This window comes from Pipistrellus kuhlii, unplaced genomic scaffold, assembly GCF_014108245.1.
Source record: "Pipistrellus kuhlii isolate mPipKuh1 unplaced genomic scaffold, mPipKuh1.p scaffold_m20_p_5, whole genome shotgun sequence".
Lineage (NCBI taxonomy): Eukaryota > Metazoa > Chordata > Mammalia > Chiroptera > Vespertilionidae > Pipistrellus > Pipistrellus kuhlii.
The window spans coordinates 4,769,393-4,791,589 of record NW_023425551.1 but is presented as its reverse complement, the minus strand read 5'-3'; the positions used below and the strand labels follow the sequence as shown (position 1 = coordinate 4,791,589).

At 44.0% G+C, this 22,197-nt stretch overlaps 1 protein-coding gene across 1 annotated transcript in view; it reads left to right on the top strand.

The window, feature by feature from the left end:
* The first annotated feature begins 10,729 nt into the window (after positions 1–10,729).
* The window catches only part of ESR1 (estrogen receptor 1), a 288,931-nt gene continuing 277,463 nt past the window's right edge, over positions 10,730–22,197 (top strand). The window contains exon 1 of the mRNA XM_036414430.2: positions 10,730–10,898. The gene's annotated coding sequence lies outside the window, so the exon portion shown is untranslated. The remainder of the gene's footprint in view (positions 10,899–22,197) is intronic.

Here is a 22,197-nt window from a genome sequence, read left to right as displayed (position 1 = left end):
CAGATTGATACAAATGATGAAGGAAAAATAATTCAACCCAGGGTTCTCCACTCCTCATGAGGCAGGCCTTCTGGGGGTCAAGGGACATGAAGGTCTGAGACCCACTGTGGGTTCTTGGCTTCCTGCAGGAAAACATTCAAATTCAAGCCACATAGAGTTTAAAGTGGGGGTGAGTTTATTGGTGAAACAGTGAGACAGAGAGTGGGCTACTCCACAGACAGAGCAGCCCCCCTTTAGCAGAAGTTGCTTCCTTTGTTGAGGTTTATGTAATCAGGGAAAAGGGTATTCAAAGAGGGGAGGGAATATTCAGCATCTTCCTGGGAAAGGGGCGGAGCTCTCTCAGAGGTGCTTCTTTGGCAATTTCATCCTGATGTGAGTTTTGTGTTTCTGCTCCCAGCGGCTTGGCTCAGAGTGTGTGGTCCAGCATGCTAATGTGTTACAATGAGCGGACAATGACACCCTGCTGGTCTGAGCTGGTCTCTGCAGGGTTTAGGCCATAAATTCCCTGAGGGGTGATCTTCCTTCCTCTCCACAGCTCCTGCAGCTTTATGGATGACAGCTGTCCTGTCCTATACCCTGTATTGTAATTGCACATTAGAATCACCTGGAGATTAAAAATATTGATGCTTAGGTCTCTCTCCAGAAATCAGAACATGTGAGGGTGTGGGTTAGGTATGGATATTTGTAAAGATTCCTCAGCTGATAGCCAAGATTGAGACTCACTGATAACTAACAGAGAATCACTCCTTTCTCTGTCAAGGGGTTTCAGCCTAGTACCAGGCGCCAGTCCAACGCACGTCTGTGGACTTTATCTAGTGTTCTGTAGGCTGCCTCTTTGGGCATTGCTCCCCACTGCCCGGCTCTTCCTCACTTTAAAAAACAAAACACAGCTTTTCTTCAGTTGAACTGAAGTACTTAGAATACTGTAGAAATGTTGAATAAAACAACCTGAAATAGTATCGATGGTCTTTATTTCAAATGTAGTAAAAAACACATTTATTCAAAGGCTCAGATTTAAAGGTAAAAGATGGTTGTTTGAGTGCATATCTGTATCTCAAAGGCCTTGGAGCCGGCCATCTTGCCCTGTGCAATTTAAAGGATGCCGCATGCCTCATGTGTGACCTGCTTCCTTCCTTAGACATGGCCTGAAACTCTCCTCAGGGGAAAAAAAAATCATACTCTCAGTAACTTTCAGACCTATAGACTTGTTTGTTTGTTTATTTACTTATTTAAAATATTTTTTAAAAATATATTTTATTGATATTTTTTACAGAGGAAGAGAGAATGATAGAGAGTTAGAAACATCCATGAGAGAGAAACATCTATCAGCTGCCTCCTGTACACCCCCTACTGGGGATGTGCCCGCAACCAGGATACATGCCCTTGACCGGAATTGAACCTGGGACCTTTCAGTCCACAGGCCTATGCTTCATCCACTGAGCCAGACCGGCTTCAGCTATTTATTTTATATCTGTTAGAATTTTGGTCTATTTTGTTTACTACTGCGTGCCCCCACACCTAGAACGACACCTGGCACGTTGTGGGCACTCATCCATCATTGGATGGAAAACATGGTGTGTGGCCCCAAGAATCTCTAAAATCCTTTCCAAGTACCTGGCTTTGCCTTGCTTCTCTGTAACCAAATCTTGGCTGAAAGCCCTAGACTTCCAGGGGTGGGACTTCCTGTCTTAGGGAGAACCTAGGGCTCCCTAGCCTCAGGTACAACCTTCTCACCGTCTGTCCTGCTCGGCCAACTGCCTGGGATGGTGGCTGGTCACTTCCTTGTCCCTCTTCAGCCAGCCAGTTGTGTTTGTTTGAACCCCTCCTCTCTGGATCCATCTGCTGGCTGAGACTTCACGTGGGTTCAAGTTCTTACTTGCTCCTGAAGCTGGCGCCCTGCTCTGGCCAGGTGCTTGGCTCCTGGAATTTTGATCTATTGGTCAATCCCAGTCTGAGCAGCCCCTTGAACACCCTTAATTATCTGTCAGGCAGGCTCAGATCACAGGAATAAGGATTCTTTCTCAGGTGGCAGTGCAGTGTGTGGAGTGGGGAAGATGCCTCCGGATGACTGGACCTTGGATCTGAAATGACCGAGGAGGCCTCGGGGCCAAAGCCTCCCAGGGCCCTGCTGGCCCTAATGGGGGATGGGCAGCTGGAGACGGGGGAGGGTCCTGTTTCTCCTCTGGCCTCTCCTAACCCTGACCCTAACCCCAATTCTAACCCCGGAGACAGAGCTCTTGATCTTATGATATAGAAACTTCTGGAAGCAGGACTGAGCGTGGAAACTGGACGTTGTTCCTGGACTATTTCACAACACTTTTCTCCAGGAAAAAAAAAAAAAAAAAAAAAAGCCTCAAAAGCCTCGTTCTCTTCATCCCCAGTGTTACATAACCTAACATTTTCCTTGCTGGTTGAAAGAAATACTCTTTCTTTGCCTAAATAAATAAGACACAAACTCTGGGGCTGGCTGCTTCCTCTGCTTGAGCGCTTCCTAGGGACCCGGCTGCTTTTTGGGCTTCACGGTGGCCAACAGCTCTCCTCGGTCCTTCTGGGTGTGCGGGTTCTGCCAAAACACCTTTCAAATGTCCCGGCAAGCAGCTCACACAGACCCATCGGGCTCAGCGCAGGGTCGCTGGTCCTTCCATCTCTCTCTCTTTTTAAAAAAATTTTATTTTATTGACTTTCCACAGAGAGGAAGGGAGAGGGATAGAGAGCTAGAAACGTCGATGAGAGAGAATCATCGACCAGCTGCCTCCTGCACACCCTCTGCTGGGGATGTGCCCTCAGCCAATGTACATGCCCTTGACTGGAATCGAACCTGGGACCTTTCAGTCCTCAGGCTGATGCTCTATTTACTGAGCCAAACTGGTTTTGGCATCCTTCTTCCATCTCTTAAGTGCACAAACGCCACAGAGACCTGAGAAATGAAATGGTTAAAAAATTTGGAGAATGCCCCACCCAGTTGCTCAGTGTTTAGAGCGTGGGCCCATGGACTGATGGGTCATGGGTTTGATGCCAGTCAAGGGGGCAAACCTTGATTGCAGGCTCTGTCCCTGCCTCAGTCAAGCACAGGAGCGAGAAACCAATGGATGTGTCTCTCTCACATCGATGTTTCTCTCTCTCTCCCCTCCCTTCCATGCTCTCTAGAAATCGATGGAAATGATATCCTCGGGTGAGGATTAACAACAACAAATCCAGAGGGACAAACATGCACAGGCGGATCAGCTGACTGTGTTTAGGGGAAACCTGTAACTTGGTATTTGACCCTTTATCTCTTAGAGTAGGGCTTTGATTTTCCCATGGAGCATTTGATAATTTTCCCATGCCCAAATCCCTTTTTCCGTAGTCTGTCATTTGATTGGGTCTCTACTCCCTCTCCTTTGTTTTCCTGTTTGAGAAAAACAAATAGCGCCTTAACCCGACCTGCAGAGGCTGAGCCTTCTCCGTGCTCTCAGACAGAGCTCCCACCTCGCCTTCCCTTAGGAAGAAGCTCGTGAGGCAGGGTTAGAGGTGGATCTCTGTGGGGCGGGGTCCCCGAATTACTCACTCTCAGCTCCAGGGCTGCTGCAGATCCGACCTGGTCATGGCTGAACAGACCTGAGACCCTTTGGAAGGAAAGGAGAATGTTCTGTAGACGTGTGTGTGTGTGTGTGTGTGTGTGTGTGTGTGTGTGTGAGTTTTTAAGTAGCTAGTTTTTAAAATCAGCACTTTTTAATGGAAACAACTTGACCAAGAATCTGTCACAGAATTTTGAGACCTAGTAAAATAAAGTTTAATGAGAAAAAGAAAAAAAAGATCTTTTTGGAGCTTTACAAGTAAAATGTTCAAGAATGAGAATTGGCTATCCCAATTTATTTAGGAGGAAAGGTACACATTGTAAAACTTTACTAATTTGGTAAAAGGTGATCGTTTTTGAAAAAGAAAAGTAATTATATAGGCACTGTAAAAAATTGATAGGAGTTAAAACAAACATAATAGTATATAGGATAGTATATTAAACATTAAATTTGCAATGATAACCCCATTCCTCTGGTATTCTGTGTTTCATTAGGCTTCCTAAAGATTCATATACAATTTCTAGAGACTGTTCTTGGAAAAATGCCTATGTATCTATGTAGCCAAAAGGTTGGGTATGATATTAGAGGGTTCTGAAATCATTCATATGGGTCTTTGCTTTGGAAAGTGGAGTAAGCAAACTAGTAAGGCTAAAAGATTTTATAAAAGATAAACACAGATGTACCATAATAAACAAAAATTTAGTTGTGAGGAAAGTGATGATAAACACATTCATTGCCTAAGTAATGACACAAAATACCGTATTTTTCGGACCATAAGACGCTTCGGACCATAAGACGCACCAGTTTTTAGAGGAGGGAAATGAAGAAAAAAAGATTCTGAAACAAATAGTGTCCTAAAATATTTTATGTGCATTAAAACCCAACATCACAGTCATAAACACATGTAATCAACCCTGTAAAGTAAACAGCAGCATTTAGAACCATTTTAGAGCCGGGCAAGCACACAGAGACCACACAGAGCCGGGCAAGTAAAAAAACTTTTTAAAAAAAGTATATGTGTAGGCTATATTTGGACCATAAGACGCAGGGACTTTTTCCCCCCACTTCTGGGGGGAAAAAAGTGCGTCTTATGGTCCAAAAAATACGGGTACTATTTATTTCAAGCATGTTTTACATTTATGGTAACCTTGTGACCCAAATGCTTGTTTTTTAAATTCGCTATTATTCTCTTATTTAATGCCAACACTTCAATTTAAATATATTTTTATTGATTATTTTAGAGAGAGAGAGAGAAGGGAGAGGAATAAAAAGACAGAAGCATTGATCAGAGAGGAACATTGATTGGCTGCCTCCTGCTTCCCCCCTACTGGGGACGGAGCCCATAATCCAGGCATGTGCCATAACAAGGAATTGACCTTTTGGTTTATGGGTTGATGCTCAACCACTGAGCTACACTGGCCAGACAACTCTGTACAATTTAAATATGTTATGTCCTGTCTATAATAGATGTAATTATCTAGTTCTATTTCTTGTTTCCTACATTTTTATCTTTTGCTTCTTGTCCCTATTTCAAGGGCTTTGAAGGTTTTGGGACCTGGAGAAAAGTAGTTTCCAGTCTAGTTTTTGCCATTGTAGAAGAAGTTTTCTAAATCCTCACAGGGATGTACTTGGGGGCTGCAGCTAGTCAGCGCCCCTGCAGATGGTCAGTCTCTACTGTTTCTATTGTGTGGAGAGCCAGGTGATGTAGGTCTCCTCGGACAATGGGGATGCTAGAGAGATGTAGATGGTTAGAACATTCTATCCCTTTTATTCACACTGAGGTTTATTTGAATGAAAAAAGGCTGTGTTCAGGCACTTTGTGAATTACTGCCATGGAGCTAAATACATTCCCAGGTAACCTACCCTCAGTTGGCGGTAAAGGGTGTGGGTGGTACACAGGTGACTCAGCACCAGACGGAATTTGCCACTTACCTAAGAGTGTTAACAAGTGTTCAGGAAAATGAATTCGTTACCAGATTGTCATACAATTCACATGTCATACAATCTCCTTTCCTAGACACAATATCCTCAAGGTCATGTCTAGTCATCCTTCTCTGGCCCAGAGGAGATGCTTCAGAAGGACTCGTTGCTGGGGGAGAGGGGTGGAAGCAGTGTGCTGTGGGGCCTGGGAGGTGGGTGAGAACAGGGCCGTGCTGGGCCATCAGGAAGGGCTCCGTAGAGAAGGTGTCCTTTGAGATGAACCTTGAAGAAGTGGCAGGACCCTAACTGATCAGATGGGAAAGAGGCCCAAACCTCCTCATAGAGGAGATGTGAACGAGGCAGCTTGATCAGGGGTCGAGGCTGGAGAGATTATCTGGGAGATGGTGAGTGGTTTGTACTTACTTTGCTATTGTAATGACACAGTTATGGTGATGAGTGAGGAAGGTAGTTGGGTGAAGGGGTGTGTGATGGGTTAAAATAGGGGCTGCGTGGCAGTCAGACCGGCCAGGACACTGTTGTAACAGTGCAGCTGCGAGCTGAAGAAGGCTTGAAGTGATGGAGACTGGAGATATTTTGGAGGTGGAGTCTGCAGTTCGGCAACCCATGGTTCCCTAGAACATACCAGCCCAGCAAGAAAACGGGATGAAAATAACAATAGCACAGTTTTCCTCTCCCTGCTCTCCAGCAGCTATTTTATAGCCTTACAGTCCTTTTGAAATTTTCCTTCCCCAAAGCCAGGTAAATAAACAGAAGCTGCAACACTTGCCACGAGTGCTGAATGTCCCTGCAGGGCCCGCCGAGGCCACCAGTGTCAGCCAAGGCTGGTGCTGCGGGGGCCAATCAGAGGTGCCAACACGGGCAGGCTGAGGTGGGCATCTCATCGAGCGGGGAGGACGCCTCACTCCTCACTCCTAACCGTTATCTGGTCGAGGAATCGAAGCTTCCCTTGGCTTGCCTGGTCTCACAGAGACTTTCCTTCTGCCTTTCCTAGCAGCCTCTCCTTTCATCATGAATTAGGTGTTTGTGCAAGAATGAGAAGTTGACGGAATTAGGACAAATTCTGTGCTGTATTTAAAAGTCATTTTCCTCTGGCACTGTCCTTGGCCTCGTGAAGTTTCTTTTCCCCTTAGAAGGACACCTTCCATGAAAATAAACTACTGGGAGGGTCACCTCTCTTTGAATCCTGGTGGAGACACATCTTCCCACAGAGAAGTACCCGTGTTTCCCCGAAAATAAGACATCCTCCGAAAATAAGACCTAGCGTATGGAAAGATAAGACATCCCCTGAAAATAAGACCTAGTGCAACTTTGGGAGAAAACATTAATATAAGACACTGTCTTATTTTCAGGGAAACAGGGTAGGTGCATTTGTGTATCTGGTGACCAAGGCTGATGGGTGGTGGCGGTGATGGACTGGGCTTTGGAGAGAATGGTGAGTGAGGGGCAGGGTCTTAGGGGAGTAAAAAGGGTCAGAGAGAGAATTTCTCTGCTCATCAGAGTAAATAGCTTTTCCATTTGAAATCACTCTATTCTCCAGAAGTTACTTCCTTTATCACCTCTATAGATATGAAAGCCCATTTATTTTCCTAAGAATTTTTCCCCCCCCAGTAAGTATTTTTTCACATGGGATGTTTGTGACTTGATATGTATTTATTTCTATATAAAGGCATGTGACTATGAAGGCAGATTTTAAAGGCATTTCTATAGATAAAGTGTAAGGTTTAATTGAATTTGTTGATCTTTTTGCAAAAGTATTTTCTGCCCGACTTTGTGATTTGAAGAAATGTAGTCGCTTTTCATTTCTTGTCTTTTTTTTTAAAGAGATTATTTTTATCCATATAAGGTTGAATTAGAGAGTTCCAATGTTGTATAAATGAGAGTAGAGACATCAAGCATTAGTCATATTAAGGCTATTGTCAAATTCCATGGACTTGTACATTGAAAACAGGACTGCTGGCCTGGCCAGCGTGGCTCAGTGGTTGAGCATTAGCCTATGAACCAAGAAGTCATGGTTCAATTCCTGGTCAGGGCACATGCCTGGGTTGTGGAATCAATTCCCAGTAGGGAGCGTACAGGAGGCAGCCCATCAATGATTCTCTCTCAACATTGATGTTTTCTGTATCTCTCTCCCTCCCCCTTTATCTCTGAATCAATAAAAGTATATTAAAAAAACAAAACAGGACTGCTGGATTTTGTGTGTGTGTGTTTTTTTTTGCCACAAAAACTAGTACCTGTGATCTGAGGTGAATATTTGTTACACTCTTTTCATGGCAAGAAACAGAGACTCCTTTAGAGACCTGGTCATTGGGTTATGGAATAATTTGTGTGATGTCCACAACCCTACCTGTGGCCAACGCCACTATAACCAGACTCTGCCATGTGCCTATGGGCCCAGGGCCCTTATTTGCTCATCTTGGCTCGATGGTTTTTCTGTCCCTGCATAACTTGCTAAGGGCCTTTGTTTACCATGGTCTCCACTCTACCCCAAGACTCCCTTCCTGCCTGTGAGTCTCACTAGTTCTCTCTAGGTTTCCAAAATGTATACTCCCAAGAGCTGGAATGTGATCGGTCAAGTTTGTCTTTTCACATTAGGTCATGTCCTTGGTCACTGGCCTATCTTGGTCCTATGGATGTGACGTGGTCATCTATGCAACAGGAGCCTAGGACAGCCTTAGAAAGGTGAGTGAGTGGGTGCTCAGGTACTGACTGATATCTCAAGGCAAACAGAGTTTCCATTTTGATTTTTGATTGCTCTTCATGGGGGACTGGAAGCTCAGAGCCGCTTCTATAGTGTGATAGCTTCTGGGTAGTTGTGTTCAGAGCAATGCTCAGTTTCCATTTCCATTTCTCCATCCCACATCTTTGCTAATGAGAACAAATGAAGCATCTGTGCCATTAACTATGTACTGGTAATTGAGCCCCAAGCTCTGCTGTCAGCCTGGTGTCAGACAAAAACACACACTCCAAAGCAAAACCCTGGTTTTTATTCTCACTGGCATCACCCACATTTCAGCAGGATGTTGCCTGAGTGACCCAGACAGATTGCACCAATTTTCTGCTTCTTTGCTTGTGAAGTCCAGTCTGTGAGTGGTCTCCTGTGGAATGACGGGACATATTATAAAAAGGTTGGAACCTGGAAGGATTTCTCGAACAATATTGTACGCTTTACTTAAATTGGTCTTTTCTTCTCATTTGGTTTCCATTATTCAGTCTATCTAATAATGGTGAATGCAATTTAATTAGAAAATTTTCCTCAAAGAAGATTTTTTTTTCTTTCTAAGAAAGCACTGGATACTTAAAAAGAGTGTTAGTCTAAGCAGACACTTTAACTTTCAGTGATTTCATTAGAATGGTAAACTTTAAGATGATTCATAAATACATTTTGTATCAATCTGTATAAACCGTTGTTACCCATACACTGATAACCTCTCCATTTTTTTCTTTCCATGAAGACACATATAAACATGCATGTTCCCATACTATGTTCTTGTGAGCTGGTTTAGATTCTGCAGTGGAATGTCAACATCTTGGCACCTGAGGTCCAGCTGGTGCCAGCTGTGAAATGTTGGTATAGATACTTAATCTTGGTATCCCATGGTTTTTTTATTTGTAAAATGAGTTTCTGACAATACTTCCCTCACTGGCTCATTATGAAGGTACTTACAATGGTATCTGACTTCTAGTATGCGCTCGGAGGACACTTGCTGTTATCTTTATTCTCTCTCAATTGAGAAAGCACATGTTGGGATGCAAGTAAACGTCACTGATAGTTATTTAAGAACAATCGACCCAATTTATATTGTGTGTGATAGAGTTATATTTTCTAATGAAGAGAAAACAATCTGTAGCCGTCAGTTCAGAATCTACTGAATGTCCTATTTGGAGACCTAAGTAATTTTTCCCTCTGTCTCAATGTGTACAAGTGATTTTAACAGAAAAACTAAATGCCATCTGAAAAGCATAGTTCCTACATTTTGACAAATAAAATAACTGAAGGATTTAATTAATTTAAAAAAATGATTTTGCTTTTAAAACGTTTAAGCTGTTCAAAACATTTTATTGAAGAAATTACCTTTTGCCAGAAACCATAATGAAATGAATGAAATGCTAGTAGCAAGGCATCCTGCTCCACGTGCTCAGTGGAAATGAACCCCAGTCAGATTTTCATAGTCACCTTATTTTATGGGCACCTCTCAAGTATAGAGAAGACTGAAGATGGGTTAAGATCCTTTCAAAATGCTTTAAAGTGTTGCTTATGAGAATTAAAAAAATGTATTTTATTGTTTAAAGTGTGACAAGTAGTAGTATATATGTCTCACCCCCCCCCCCCCCCCCCCCCCCATTGACCTTCATCCAGAGAATTTTTCTTTTTCTTTTCTAAGCTGATTATGGGATTCCACCTATTGCCCTGCAGACGCAAACTTTCACCTGGAGATTCTAGGGTGCCCAGCAGCGAGACAGGCACCTCCCCGCCCCTTTTCTACCCTCCTCACTTCCGCACACCAGCCTTTCCTCACATTTGTAGGATAGAGACATCTAATAGATGTTTAAAAAGGCCTTTATAATGCACACTACCTAAAGCACAGCAGACTGTGTAAGGTATTGCTGTGTCAATATTATTTTAAGAAGCTCCAATTTTAATTCTTAGCCCTTTTTTTTTTTTTTTTTTTTTTTTTTTTTTTTTTTTTTTTTTTTTTTTTTTTTACTTTGGAATGTTGATCTCAGAGTAATCAAGCCCAAACACCCACAACCCCAGTGGCTGCAGGAAATGCTGGGCAGTGCATGGAAAGGTCACGTGACAGAAAGGAAGGCTGCAGAGTCAGAGATTCGAAGCCTCTGCAGGTTAAGGCCTCCAGGAGCCGATGAATCAGTGACAAGCATGCTCAGTCCCTGGCTGAGCCAGGGCATGGGGGTGTCCCCACGCGTGCTCTTCGCTGTAACTGATTTTGGAGGCACAACATTGACTTGTTTATTTTTCCAACTAAGACTTCCAGCTGTCTTTGCGGGAAAGAGACAATCAGCCGGGTTACAGAACGGCACTTCAGGCCCACGAGGCAGCTTACCGACCCCGGGTGACCCGGCGGCCTTGACCCCCGGGCTGAGACGGGGAGAGCCGGGCCTGGTGCGCAGAGAGGAAGGCACCCCCTCCTCTGCTCTGCACGGGAGAGCTTCCCTTCCTAGTCAAATGGTGGTGCTAGTTCTTTAGTTTTGAGTGACTGCATTTCCTAATTTCATGGTCAGAGCAGCCTCCCGTCTTCTGCCTCGGAGCCGATTTCACCAAAACTGAAAATGCAGGCTCCGTGCTCAGCAGCTCCTAACCGGGCTCGGAGGGTTAGCCCCTGTCTCTGGCCCAGGCCATAGCATCAGAAGACAGGCTTGAGTGGCATTCTTCTCAAACAGGTACTCCTGTGTCTTCTCTTTCCATGTTTATGTCACCTTCTTTTCCCTGTCTGCTCTGCTGCTGCTGTTTACAAGCAGGAGGTCACTCTGGAGCTCCCTCCCATGTGAAAAGACAGTCCTTCTGCTCTGGTCGCTCCAGGGATATGTTGCTGTGACTTTAAAAGGTTAAATCTGAACTTGGCCCCGTGGACACTCACTTTGGAGGAAGGCTCAGCGGGTTCAGAGGGCAGCATGACCCCCCTGCCTTGCCTTGGGTGTTTACTGGGCTTGACTCTCGCTTTGAGGAACCGTGTTGTGGAAACGGGTGGGGGTTTTAAAAGTTAGTTATTCCTTGGCCCGGTGGCGGGCCGGCCCGCACACAGTCCCGTTCCCGTACCCCGTGGTGCTGTAATTTATGTGAATCTGAGCGGGGCAATGTGAGTAAGCCACGGCTTGTTCCCTGAAGGCAGTGGAGTTTTTCTGAAAAGCTATGCCGTCTAGCAATGCCAGAGGGAGACATGCCGGCTCTGCCCTGGGGTTTCAGTTCTCCTGGGTCCTGCTGCCTCAGTTTGCTCTCCTGGGAAAGCGGACCAGCCCCTGTGGCAGCAGGAGGGGGGGTGCGTTGGGGCCTCCCCCGCACAGGGCTGACGGAGGAGGCAGGCAGGATACTTTCATTTTGGCGAGAGGAACACCACCCGCCCCAGGAAATGTGCATGCGGCTGTGTCTCAGGCTGTGTCAGGAGGGTAAACACTGCTCCTTCTCTGAGGAGCCCATGAAGCCAACTTGATTATAAGGGTTGGGCTTTATTGGGACTTGGGTCATGGCACTGATTTCCCTTCAGAGGGGCCAGATTTCTATTGGTTTCTAGGGACCAGATCAAATTGCCTGGCAGAGCGTTCCGAGCGCCAGGTTGCTGGAAAAATCGTCTGTTTTTTTCCTGTGTATGTGTTTATACACACACACACACACACACACACACACGCACATGCACACGCACAGGTATATATGTATGTGTGTATATATGTGTAGATATGAAACAATGAAATTGGATGTGAACTTTGGAGACCTAGGGTTCAAGGTTCATTTCTACCCAATAAAATTCCTTCCTGTTTCTCCAATGCAAATGTTCGTTCCCGTGTTATGAATATCCTATGAAGATATTAGGCCTTGGGATGCACGGCTGTAATACTCCAGAAGTTGGACACACTATTGTAGAGGTTGCTAGATTTTCAAAGAAACGAGGAACAAAAATAATGTAAATATCAGAGATGTGACATGTAGGGGGAAAAAGGCAAAGTGTTGAATATGCATATAAAGGTTATGTTCACCAGCAGGATATTTTTCTTAGACCCTTGGCGATATTTGTTTTGATTTATTGCTTGTGACAGCCAAGGAAAGGAAGAGCGCTCCTGCGACTTAAACTTGCAGTAAGGACAAAGTCAAACAATGATCTCTCGTTTCAAAGAGCTGTATGTTTCATGCAGTTTAGGATGTAGAGATAGGTCTTATCTGCCTTCCCCCCACCACCCCTCTATACAATAGAAATAGACTCCCTGGGCGCCTGCTAACCAGTTTCGTATTGTCATCTAGGGGTTCTCTGAGTATTTGTCCATATTCGTTTAGCCCAGTTGGTCAGAACAACTGCTGGGGCTCAGGGCCCAGCGGTTGGGCTTCAGTTTGCTTTGGACAGAGAACAGCTTTGCTTCATGGTGGCAGACTGTCTACCGAGAAAACAGGCAAGAATGACGGTGACCAGCTCTGAGCAGACTGCCCGCATTCTATTGCCAACATCATATGCCATTGATGTTGGTTGAGATGTGGTCCCGCGCACTCATCTTTACTCGGGCTTGAACCATCTCTTCACCCTGGAAATATTTTTCTAGAAAGCTTATACTCTGCTCCAGCCTTCCATAGCAGTGGCTCTTTGGTGAGGATTAGACATTAGGTCCTTTAATGCAAATCCACAGGAGACGGCTGAGGTCACAGCTCCCTCCGCTGTCTGGCTGTGCAATTTCACCTCTGGCCTCAAATTCCGCACCTGCAAAGTAGGGTTTTATGAGTAACTGGCGGATATAATTGTATGGAGCAAATAAGATTAAACCCACTTGAAGTCTCCAAGAGTCAGAGACTCATTTTAATCCCAGGCCTAGTACAGTGCCTGATGATGGAGTGAATGCTGTTTGAGTAAATGACCGGAACTCATGGTCAGCACCATAGCTGCGAATGGGCAGCGCTGTAGCTGCTAGGAGTTTGCATCCATTTGACTATAACTTGGAACTTGAGCTGAATCAAAAAGGGCAACACACCCATCCGCCTGAGCAGGCCACCTGTCCACATGCTGCTGCTTTTGAAACGAGCATGAAGTGTCAGGAGAGAAAGCGTGAAAACCTCCAACATCCTTCCCTTCTTTGTTCCTCTCCTTTGCGACTGTAAGGACAGTCACACTCCGCTGTGATGAAAGGAGCACCAAAGAACATGCTGTGAGAGTGTGTAGAAAGCTTGTTATGGTTATTTTGGGATCAAAAGAAGCATTTTGCCCCAGCCTGGGGGCTCAGTTGCAACCATGAGCCAAAAGGGTTGCAGGTTTGATTCCCAGTCAGGAAACATATGGGAGGTCAACTGATAGATGTGTCTCTCTCTCCCTTCCTCTCTTTCTAAAATCAACAAACATATCCTCAGTGAGGATTGAAAAAAGTGATTTATGTGGTTCTCGGGCAAGGTGTGAGTCTCTGGACATGGAGAGTTATGCTGCGACTTCAATCCTACTTGAAGCCTGGCTTAGCCCCCTCTCACTATCTCTGCAACGATTATTTACTGCCCATGCCATGGTAGCTAAAGCAGTTATAGCAGCACCTAGTGTTCAGGGGCTTCTTACTTTGCACAATTCTGTTTCTAGGCATTATCAGATTTCATCCTGACAGCGATCTTAACTGGGAAACAATAGAATGATTCCAACTTTACAAATGAGGGAACGAAGGCTTTGCAAAGTTACGTAACGTGTCCAATGTCAACCACTTTATAAGTGACAATCCTAAAACTGGAAGGTTAGTGTTTTGAAAGTTCATGCCCTCCACTATTACTGGATACTATTCATTTCTAAAGTTTTTGATTCATCTGATCCTTGCCTTGGAGAAGCAAGCTGAGCTTGCTTCAGAGAGAATAGGCTGACCAGAGAACGTACTACATTTTCTCTCAGCTTCAGTAGCTTCATCTGTGAAAGGGGCTACTGATGAGGATTAAGTTAAGTAAACTATGTGAAAGAGCTTCGTAAAAAGTTCAGTTTAATAAGATGCACGTTTTTATCTGGAAAGTATAAATTATTTCCTAGGTACAGGCAAAACCTTGTCGCCAAGTGACTGAGAGTAGCCGGTATGGTGCTACGGAATGGGTGTGAGGGGTGGTTGACAATGTCCTGAAGGACCCCAGAGTGGGTGCCCCAGTTACAGTGTGGGCCCAGAGTCTGGGCCTCCTGGCCATGTGGCTGGGCTTGAGCATGAGCATGGAGGGCAGGATGGGAGGAGTGGCCTAGGACAGCCTCAGAGAGCCTGCTGCTCACCCTCCGCTACTCCCCTCCCTGGCTCACCCTGCCTCAGGAGGCTCCCGACTTCTCTGAGTGGACAAGTGGCTGGGAGCTTCCTGGACCTCCTGTTACAAAACCACAATGACTTAGTGGCTGCACACCTGAGCCTCATTCTCTTACCCCAGCCTTCAAGGGCTCAACCTGGCTCCACTCCCCTATTTAGAGCAGCTCCCCTTTCTTGCAGCCTTGAAGTCAACACACAGGCCCTTGTTGGGCACTGTCAGGTAGAGGGACAGAGACAGGCCACACAACATCACAATCCTGGGGGAGCTGAAAGCTGAAGACTTGCTCAGGGGATGAACTCATGGCTCTTGGGCTCGGTCCCGGTGCTTTGCTGGCAGAGAGTCGTGGGCATTAGGTCTCCTACGATCCCCTCCAGCTGTTCTCTGAATCAATGGCAGCTGAGCCCCCTGAACAGCTCTCTCCCCCGGGCTGGCCCTTTAGCAAGCGGACGGCCTGCATTTCCGAGACCTGTCCTGGCTCTGCTGCTCAGAGAAGTGGCCTCGCTGGGCTCTTCCCTTTCTGAATTCCAGCAAAGATCCTAAGGAATCCACAAGGACTTCTGAGTTTATCTGACAGAAAACATTTGTTTTTTGTACTTTCATTTTTATGTACCTGAGCCAATCGTTTGTCAGGATTCGTTTTCTTAAACCCAAATACGGAAAAGAGTTTAATTGAAGATGATCGCATCAGAGCATCAGCCCACTTTAATTATTTCACTTTAAAACAATGGGACAGATACAGATATAATTTTTTATATGGAGGTTTGAAAATCCTCCTTGCACTGAGTTTTACTATAGGATATTTAGAGATGAAGGTTAGGCAGAATCCAATATAGTTAACTTGACAAACATGGTTAGGCTCTCTTCCTGATTGTATTTAAGGAGTGAGTAATATTTACAAGGTCCCGGAGTCTCTGCTGCCAGCCAGACCGAAAGTGCCTCAAGTGCAGAGATGGGGTTTGTTCACACTGGCACTCACTCCAGTGCCTTGGGAGGAGCTGGGATACCCAGGGAGTCAGGGGCATAACTGTTGTGTTCAATAGAGCCTAACAAGTTCTCTGACCTCAGGGCATTTACTATCACTTACGATCAGTAAAGCACATATTATGACAACAAATTATTGCATAATGCCTATAATATGTACTATAGACAAATTCAGTCAGCAGAGGGACAGCCCATGGCTTGCAAGCCACTTGTGGCTCATGAGCCGTAGTTTGCTGACCACTGCTGTAGACCATACTATCTATACTAATAAAAGCCTTGGTGGTGATCAGGCCATCAGGGGAGGGCATTGGGGGCAATCAGGCTGGCAGGGGAGCAGTTAGGTGTCGATCAGGCCGGCATGGGAGTGGTTAAGGGGTAATGAGGCTGGCAGGCAGGCAGGCGGGCAGTTAGGAGCCAGCAGTCCTGGATTGTGAGAGGGATGTCCAACTGCCGGTTTAGGCCTTCAGGATTGTGCCTAAACTGGCAGTCAGACATCCACCGAGGGGTCCGAGATATTCATGGAGGCAGACATACACCAAGGAGTCCCAGATTGGAAATGGTGCAGACCAGGCTGAGGGACAGCCTCCCTCACTCCCCCATGCACGAATTTTGTGCACTGGGCCACTAGTCACATAATATAAGGTAGAGTAGAAGGTGATGAGTGCTTTGGGAGTGATGAACACCATGGTGTGGAAGCACAAAGAGCGGAAGTTACTCCTGGTTGAGGGAGAAATGGGGAAGGGGTTGGGTGTTTCAGAGGTGGATGAGATGGTATGGATGCTGTCACTATTTGCCCATGACCTTAAAGACGGGTTATGTTTATATAGAAAGATATAAGGACAGGGAAGACCATGGGAAAGACATGGAGAAAAGTTTTAGGGAATCATTAGCCAGTTTCAGAGGAATATAGGTGAGAAGCATGCAGGGAGGTGGTATGAGATCATTTAGGACTGGAGAGAATGTCATATTTTTGGATTTGCTGTGTAGGCATTAAAGATTTTGGAGTAGAGTTGGAATGAAATAAAAAGGCAGCCTTAGAAAAACACTTGTGTAGGTGAAGTTTTCAGATGAAAAGGGAGTACATCAATTTGGAGGTGATTAGAACAGTTCAAGAGAGTTATAATACAATTTAAAAAATTATTTAGGACTTGCTCTTTGAAATGATTGCTTATGGTTGTAAAGAGAATTTTGCTTCAAAAGTGACTAGTGAAGAAAGAAGTAGGCTAGCAGTAAAAAGATATTACTCTGCTACCGATGTGCTGAGTAACCTTAGTAAACAACTTGCATGCTCAGTGCTCTGTTTTCCCATCTGTAAAGTGGGCATAATAACTACCAATTCCCATCAAAGTTTCTTCTAGTGATGCAGTGAAAACAGGTCATCATTCTATTGGTTTGTGTGCTTTATGCTTAAGGGGATGGGGACACTGAATTCAGTGACTTGAGGATACAAGGAAGAGATCAGATTGTGCTTTCTCTTTTCCTGTCTTTCCTTCTCTTCTAAGGAGAAATAAAGAGAAAGGGTGCCAATTAAAAACAAAAACAAAAAAGGCAAAGTCTTATTGGGGGTGGGGCCTGGGGGAAAGGCCAACACACTAAGTAATTTAATTTCAGTTACAATAAATCTCAAATGATGACACTATTCTCCTGAAAAGGTGTCATGGTGGACAATGCCTGGTTTTGTATTTTAAGCAGCGAAGTGCAGGGAGAGGGTGACTTTATAATATTCGGCATGAAGAAATTTGTTCTTGTGGGTTTGTTGGCCTATTCCTCTAGATCATTTAGTCTTCACAAATTGAGGTGCTTCAATTCTAGTTTGTGAAGGAAGACAGTCATAGAAAAATGTTTTCTAGGAAAGAAAAAAAGCAGAACGCAATGGTCTCCTGCTTACTACAGCATTCATATTGCATAAACAATATTAATGTAGTTGAGTAATAAGCAGTCAGAGCAGTTCACAAATTATTCATGTTTAGACTATGCAGGGCCCTTGCTTCACTTCCTTCTCACCACCTGGATTTTATCCATTTCACTCCTCCCTCAGCACTTGGAATACAAGCCAAATTTAAGTGTGCCAATTTTCTACTTGTTAGCAGTCATGGTAATATGTTGTTCAGTGGGGAAAGGGATTTATAATGCTAAGTAAAGGGAGGTTTTTGGATTGTTTGAAACTTTAATTTGTTGATGGCATTCCTAGAATCCATTACCACTGATAGTTGAGAACTGAATACATTAGACGAGTTTGTAGACTCACAAAAGTGTGGTTAGTGTGGGCTGCACTTGACTTCTTTATGCAGCTCTTTAGTTCAAAATTTATTGCCAATTTTATTTATCAAACTTATTCTCAGAGGAGTTGTGTTTGTTATGGCCACAAGGAAACATCTGTGAGCTTCAACCTTAGAGGCATATAGCCAGTTAGAACATTTGGCTTATAAAGCTTAGATTGTAGAAGAAAAAAATTAATCAAGACAACCCTTAAAAATATCAAGAAGGCAACTAAAAAAAAAAAAAGTCTTATCACAGATAAACTTAAGTATTGAGTTCATGTTAATTAAGAAATGTCAGAATCCCTAATGAATCAAGTAGGAGTGTCAGATTGTGGCAAGTTTGGAAGTTGATGTCAATCTCTACTGCTAGGATTTATGGCAGATTATATAATGGAATCCTGAGTTCCAAGAGATCAAAGGAAATGCTGACTTTTTCTTCATCCATTCTCTTAGGTCAAGCCTACCCAACAAGAAGCCAAGCGGAGAGTTGAGCAATTATCTGAAGTGGGTGGTAGAGACTGCCAAAACCAGATAATACATAACCAGAAAGTCACCGTGGAGGGGGGAAATGTGGGCTGAAAATAGAAGAGATGAGGGCAAAATGTCAAAAAATTTGGTCAGTGTCCATAGTCTAAATTGATTGGATAATAGCCAATTCCTTGCTTTGTGTAATTATTTCAAATGAGCCTAAAAGACTGGGTTTAAAAAATAAAAAGAAGATGCTTAGGCTGTTGCATGTTTGTGCAAAATTTCTCTGTATCTGTATTACTATCTGTGACATGTCTACTGAGTTTTTCCAGGGATTGTATTTCACTGTTTTGATTAGTGGTCCAAGTGATTGTAGAAGCCCATGTGATCTATGGACTCACATGGAGAAAAATTCTTTTTTGTAGATTAATTGAATGTTATATTTAATTAGCCTTCTTACCCCATGGCATATGCTTATGATTTTCCATTGGAAATGATATTTTCTTACCTTCATCACTTCCTTGCATGACAATTTCTGTATTCCCTTGGTTTTAATAGAACATAATGAAGTAAACAAGCCATCTAGAATAGCATTTGCATTACTTTTGCTTAAAAAAATTTCCATCAAAGTCTCAGATCAATATGGTATTTTTTTTTAAATTTGATATGGAAACCATAAACCACTTTCTCTGAGCAGATGTTTCCTAGACCTAAAATATAGAGTTCATTGGTCCCTATAAATCTGTCATTGGGCACCTGTTAATTCTGAACACTCCTTAATTCAATGTTAAATTTTCCATTTGTTATTTTCTTTTTCTGTTTTTGAGAAAATGTTAATAAATTAGGTTCATCGCTGCTTGCAAATAAGAGAAAACATAGCTACACTAGCCTTTTAGATGGGAAAACAAAGTTACCACTGGTAGTAAATAACTTATGTCCCATTTAGCTTTGTAAAATACTGTGGTCAAGGAAATTGAGTTGAACAGACTAGTGAAACTTTGATTCCCTAGCGCCTATTGCTAAGTGAGACTGCTTTGAGCTTTAACCACTTTTCTTAATTATTTTTTATATCCTCACTGGAGGGTATTTTTTACCATTGATCTTTAGAGAGAGAGAGAGTAGAAGGGAGTGAGGATAGGGAAGAGACACAAAGAAGGAAACATCAATATGAGAGAAACACATTAACTGGTAGCCTCTTGTACCCATCCCGACTGGGGCCCGGGATCGAGCCTGCAATCAAGGTACATGCTGTTGACTAGGAATTGAACTGAGACATCTTTGCTCCGAGGGCTGACACACTAACCACTGAGAAAACTGGTCAGGGCAGACCACTTGTTTTATTTAAGTGAGGAATCAAATCAGCTTTAATTAGAAAATCTTTAGAAACCACTCACACCGCCCTTTCACTCCCTCTTAAAAAACAAACGAAGAAGAAAACTAGAAAGACTACAGCAAAAAACTTCTAGCATGTTTCCCAGGACTGTAGTAGCAAATCTTAGCACAGCTCTTTTGAGAAAGGATGTAGGAATTAATCTGAATTTTGAATCACCACTGAGGTATGTGTGAGCATATTTGTTTCCTGTTTCTCTCCCCTGACTTCTTCCTTGAATACATAAGGCACAATTTGGCCATTGGGTTTGGAGAATAATTTTTCATTTAATTTCTTTGATTGTCAAGCCTGTATTGCCAGATGCCTAGCAGTACACCCAGTATCCTTGTGTGTTTCTTGAAGGGAGGGATACGATCCGTGAGCCAACCCATTAAAACATCTCTTCTGTACACTGTGTGGTCGAAGTTTCTTTACATATTATCGGGGAGGTTAGAGAATGTATCTACAATGATCAATAGTATATTCCACATGCAGAAAACCCAAACTTAAAAACAACAACAACACCTTTTTGTGTCCCTCAGAGTCCTACCATAGCCGCTAGCAAGTGGAAATATTTCCTGATTTGAATTTCAGAAGCTCTTTCTCTCCTGCCAGTTGGATGATGCTATTAAGAAGCACAATGTGAGTGTGTGTCGAATTTAACCCTACCCTGGAACAGCTTCAGAATATAGCGTTTGTATTTTCAGTTCCCTACCTAGAAATGGAGACATGATCTTGACATTCTCCATCACCGAGAAGCATTTCCATTGAACTTATTATTGAAAGGGACAAGTGGGAGTTTCGTAATGAAAAACACACATGTATCTGGTGGACAAGTAGTCATGTCATTTGCGTTTTTGATCACTAAGCAATCACGTCGTTTTTTATTTAAAACTTAAAAGAGAAAATAGCTTGCTGATCTTCAGATCCATTCCTCATGTCCTCCACAGAACATTTCTCAACGCGTTAGCCAACCCTTTGTAAAACCGTGCATATATTACATCGAAAGTACAAGCTGCCGCTGTTGCCAGAAGCCAACCTGGGAGGCTGTGTGTTCGTTTAATAGTTTGCGAATCCAGTGCCAGGCATGTGATAGAAAGGTTAAAATCCTCTCTGATTTCTAAATACTGTGCTATCCTTCAATAGCCAGGAAGTCTGAGTCCACTGAGGAACACTGCAAGGTTTTTTTTTCCTGTAACCAGCCCATCTGGCAGGGAGGGGGGTGGGACACAGGTCTGTGTGCCCATCAGCTAGAGATGCCAGTGTGACTGAACCTGGTTTAACTGAGGACCACAGACTGGCACATACTGCCCTGCGAGGTCACTTCCTCCCTGAAGAGCTGGCTCGGAACTTTGGGAAAATTTTGGTTGGGCCTGGTTTGCCCTGCTGTGTAGGAAATGAAGGTTTCTAGGCAAAGACTTTACTTAGCGACTAACCAAAATGTTAAATCACGTCACTAGTTCCAGGCTTTGCCACTGTCCGCAGCGGTGCAGTGGGACTGGTCGGGCCAGTCTTCTGAGGGTGACTGTTCTGAGGGATTTGGAAGCAGCCCCAGAGCCTCTTCTCAAGGGCATGGCGGCTGGCAGGCTGCTTAGAAGCTGTGGCAAAGCTCCTCTGGTGCAGGGATCTTCAACAGCTGTCCTTCAAATCCTTGTATTAAGAGTCTGAATATTGTCACCCAAAATCAAATCATCTTCCATCACCATATATTTGGCCCCCTTTACCCCTTGCTACCTGCCCCCACCTCCATACAGACCCTGCATCATAGAAATGTTCACTTGACACCTATGTGATCTATTAACCAGTGTCTCTCCCAAGAAATTTAATTTAAAAAAAAAAGTCAGAGCAGCTGTGAATGATTCTGGGTGAATCACAGAACTCCTACCAGGGCAGCTAGACGAGCTCCTTACTTCCAAGGAGACAGTGCCTGGAGCTATTTGCCAGCTCAACGCAGTCAGTTTGGAGAGCGAGGAGCAAGACAATGAAGCCAGAGGAAGGAAGGAAAAGGTTTTTAAACAAATAAATGAGTCCTCTGCCTAACTGAGGCCGGGGGAAGAACTAATACAAACCACTAGAAGTTTTTCAAAACGTGTTTCCACGCACTTGTGAGTCTCTGAGTGGTCTTCTGCCTGACGCTGATTATTCCAGAAAGGACTACGGTTGTGCCGTGGCTGGGACTTTGAGAGAGGTCTGAAACAAAGCCATGGGGATTCTAGGTGCCATTGAACTCACTGTGCGTCTATCTGAATAACTAACTGTGCCATTTAGGTAACAGCACCAGAATCATATCCTTCCCTTTTCATTGCCTTTCCATTTATTAATAAAATACCATTGGTCTCCTACTCCAAAAGATATTTGGCTCTATTAATTTTAAAATTTGGTCTTATGTAAACAGCATTCAAGGGCCAAAGAATACAATACATCCTATATAATAAAAGGCTAATATGAAAATTGACCGAATGGTCGCTATGGCATGCACTGACCACCAGGGGCAGATGCTCAATGCAGGGGACAGATGTTCAGTGTGCTTCTGCACGGGGAGCATGGCTCAGCCAGAAGCCGGGCTCATGGCTGGCGAGTGCAGTGAAGGTGGCAGGAGTGCAGGCAGTGCTGAGGCATCCCCCAAGTGCATGGATTTCGTGCACCAGGCCTCTA